This window comes from Zonotrichia leucophrys, chromosome 18 (genome assembly GCF_028769735.1).
Source record: "Zonotrichia leucophrys gambelii isolate GWCS_2022_RI chromosome 18, RI_Zleu_2.0, whole genome shotgun sequence".
Classification (NCBI taxonomy): domain Eukaryota; kingdom Metazoa; phylum Chordata; class Aves; order Passeriformes; family Passerellidae; genus Zonotrichia; species Zonotrichia leucophrys.
Window position 1 is genome coordinate 7,276,743 of NC_088187.1, and position 4,075 is coordinate 7,280,817.

General features: G+C 40.3%; 1 long non-coding RNA gene across 1 annotated transcript; it reads right to left on the bottom strand.

Annotated features, from left to right (window-relative positions):
* Window positions 1–1,393: 1,393 nt before the first annotated feature.
* On the bottom strand, window positions 1,394–4,075 carry LOC135455478 (uncharacterized). Its single transcript, XR_010442325.1, has 3 exons — window positions 3,913–4,075; window positions 3,689–3,777; window positions 1,394–1,903 (listed from the first exon to the last, which is right to left on the bottom strand). It is a non-coding gene; the product is annotated as an uncharacterized LOC135455478 (long non-coding RNA).

Sequence of the window (4,075 nt, forward strand, 5' to 3'; positions counted from 1 at the left end):
GCAAGATCATTTCACCCTGGTTTATACAGTGAAGCAGCTTCTGGTACAGAGCCCACCACCTACACCAATTGTGCAGGTGTCTGGCCTTCTTGGGATTTGAGATGGTAATGGGAAAAAAGAAAGACTACTTGGATCTGACACAGCTCATAGTGAAGGAAAGATAAAAATCAATAATGGTTTGCTGCCTTTTATATATTTTTTTCTATTTTTTTTTCTTTGTGGCAAAATCCACCAGAGCTTGCAGTGGCTTTCCTTAGAGAGAGCACACACTTCCTGAAGTCCAAGCAGAGCTGCCTTTCCCAGCCAACAGTGGATCTCACACAGCCACATGTGGGCAGTACATCTTTCCAGGCATTTATTTTATCCTGCTCAGTACCCAGTTAATTGTGTCCATTTCCTTCCAACCTTGCTTCCCAATTCTAAGGCTCTTCTCTTTTCACTCCTCAGTCAAGACAGGGTATTTCCTAAACACAGGGCTGCCCTTTTCAGTGTAGCTAAAGGAATTCACATGTTCTCATGGCCTGTGACAGCAATTTCTTGTTTGCAGATAGTCTAACATTCATCAGGTTTGTCACATGGAGGTGCTACAGAAAAGCAATACTCAACATTATACAAGTAAGATATAAACTTCAGTGTCTGGCAAATTAGGCTCTTAATAAATACAACTGCTGTTTGATTTGTTTTGGAAAGGTGTTTGGCCCTCAGCATATGAGTGAGCATCCAATGTTAGGCAAAATCTCTCTTTCCTCACTCCCATTTCTTTTACAGATGAGCTGAAGTTCATTGTCAGAAGCGTTTGAAACAAACAAAATGCTGCTATTTAAGTGAAGAATATTGGTGTAGACAGGGCCCGATTCTCTATCTGAAATTTGCTGTGCACTGCTGTGTTATTTACCTTTACAATGTCGTGTCAATATACTCGGGTTTTCCCAGGAGCCATGAAAATATTTAGTTTTACTGCTGCAAGACATTGCTATGACTTACAAAATATCCTGAGCTTCTGGGCCTGGGAATTTGATCTGGGTGGATTTGTCCTCCTGACACAAATCCCTCTGTGGTGCAAGGCAATGTCCCCTCTTTGGTGCAGGAAGCAGAGCTTTTTTAAGGCTGCTGGTCTGAGGCTGCAAAGCAATGTACTGAGAGTAAATGATTCCACCAGATCTTTCCATCTTCCCTATTGAAACCCACCAAGCATCTCTGAATATCTTTTCCTCGCTGAGTACAGAGCAGTGGATGAAAAAACCTAGAAGCACATGCACCCCATGAAAATAAAGCAGAGCATTCCATGTCCCACATGGTGCTCTCCAGAGCAGGATGAAAGAAAAATGAATAAACCATGTCTGACAGATGTTAATGAAGCACAGAGACACATTTTAATGAAGCACTGGAGAGTGGCCAGTCTGTTGTAGCTGGGACATCATGAACCATACAGAAAAAGGACAGGCCATGAAGAACGTCTTTGCTTTCTCAAAAGTGCACTTCTTTAAAGATTTTTGGGAGAGTTTTTTGTGGCATGCTCATGGATGCAGCAAGAGAACCTCCAGCTCCTGAGAGGCAGAAAAGGTCCTGTGCTGACTGGACATTTCTTGGATCTGCCTGTTAAATCCTCCTGCAGCTGCTTGGGGAACGCTTTCAAAAGGTCAGGAAGCACCACAAATTCCAAATGATGGTTCTTGAATTTGGCTCAGAATAACGTGGCTGGACATGTCTCTGTTCTCCTGCTGTAAATCATGCAGTTTAGAGGGATGCTGCAGAACAGCTCTTCCCAAAAAATCCAAAAAACCTCCAGCCTTCCTCAGCAAAGGAATCAGCTGGTGACAGGGCTGCTGCTGCTTGCAGCAATAGGAGACTGTGCCTGGCAGCTCTGAAGCAGACTTTGTGTTGTGTGCAGCTTTTGTTTAATCTGCCAAGGGAGATCGGGATATATAAATGTATTATGTTTGAAACAGGAATAAAATATTAAACTGAAGGCAATAATGAGATAAAGAAACGTGTACAAGGTTAAATGCAAACTTTATATACTAAAAAAAAGCCTAAACCAAATGAGTTGAGGGAACTTGTGGACCAGCAGTCTTAAGATGTATTCCACATTATTAAATTAACTTCAGAATTTAAATTTGGCTTTTGTTCCAAGCAGAATTCTTAAGGAGTTGTGGCTAATTTTCAGCCTATTTAAGAATGTACTGAGCCCTCCCCAAAGAGTAATTTCATTACTTGCTTGGTACTACTGCTGCTTGGACTTATAATCCTTTTGTTTAAATAACACAATATTCAAGCCACGACACCTTCCTTACATGCAGCATCACAAAAGATTCCCCTCCATGATTCTGCTGTGGTTGTTGACACAGTGCTCCTCTGCAAATTTCAGAGTATTTCTGGAAAGGGATCTGTTTATAATAATGTTTGTGTGCAAATGATCCCTACAAGTCTTCGCTTTAATCTTGGTTAAATAGTGAAGTAATTAAATAGTAATTCCTGGTGCTGGAAAAACATCATCCTCCCATGAGACAAAACAGGAACAGGGAATGTTTATGGCACTGGCATTTTAAAGCTAATTTAAAGAGGATTTATCACAATTAGAAAAAGAGTTAATGAGGGATGTATGCCTATTGTCTGGCTAATGGTGATTCACATTCCACCACCATCATCAAGCTGAAGCAGAGGTTGGAAGGGCCAACTCTGCCTGCCTGCAAGCATCCACGTGGCTGCCAGGGCTCCAGCAAAGCATCTCCAGCATCACTTCCCAAAGAACCAGCGTGAGAGCAGCTGTAAGGAGTGTTTAATAGCCCAAGACAACTGCAATGTTATTGAAAAGAGAAATCCTGTGGCTTAAGGCACTATAATTAACCCTGCCTTCCACTCTGGTTTATCTAGAGAAGAAATGCCTGTGACAAATTTCATCAACCGCGCTGATGATCTGTGGGAAGGAAGGTTTGTAGAAATGTGACTAAATCTTCTCTCCTGCAACACAAAACACACAGCTTACAGAAAAGAATCTAGTAAAAGAATCTGATGTTCCAATTTTTTTTTTGCTTTTGGCAAGTTGTAGTTGAAGGTGACACCTTGCAGAGGACTCCTGGTCTGGGGATCCACATGAAATGGGTTTGAGGTCTAATGAAAACAAACCCAAGTAAAACTGTCCCAAAAAGATTGGTAACTTTGGTGTCAATGTTAGCATTGGATTTTTTTCAGTGTTATATCTTAATGTGTGCTTCTTTTGGGATCATGGAGAGGATCATGTTCTAATATGAAAGCAATTCAGCACATCCTGTTTAAAGTGGATAATTTAACACAGCAGTTTTGACTTTTCTAAGACTGAAGGCTGAATTCCATCAAAAATTAGCCAATTTCCAAGTTACAATACCTTAAAAGTTTCAACCTATTAACTTTTACCACACAGTACTACTATTACTTCTAACACCAATCACCTATATTTTTTCCCCATGTAGTCTTACTATAATACATCTTTCACAGTTCTAATTCTCTAAAATATCTAATCTTCTTACAAAACCATATTTTAAAACTTATGAAAACTTATTTCTAATTCAATCTCTCTCTCAAAAATGTCATCTCTATTCCATAACCTTCCTAAGTCAACACACCTTATCTCAGTGTTTACATATAAATATATAAGACCATGTAAACTCTCTATCAAGTTTTAAAAATTCTTTAGAAATCCATTTCTCACATCATGTTTTCTGTATTTAGGAGGCTCCAGTTCAATATTCAAGTATGGTAGTAAACTTCTGAGGTTAATCTAGTTAGTTCTTTAGCATGCTATAAGAAAAAAAAAAAGAGAGAGAGAAATGTGGTTGTCCATGTTTTTTATATTTTACAGCCCTAATGATCCTTTGTTTTCCCTGTCCTCACCCAAAGTCTGCCCCAGCCTCTCTGGCAGCCCTGGGGCCATACCTGGACAACCACAACTCTTCCAGTTCCACACAGAGCTGCTTCAAAAGCTGATTATTTTCCTCGGTGGGTGATACCACAGTTATTTGGGTACTCCAATTTCATGGCCAGTGGGAATCCTTGTGAGTAAAATTTCCTGGCAGTGGCCTGGCCTGGGAATGCTCCG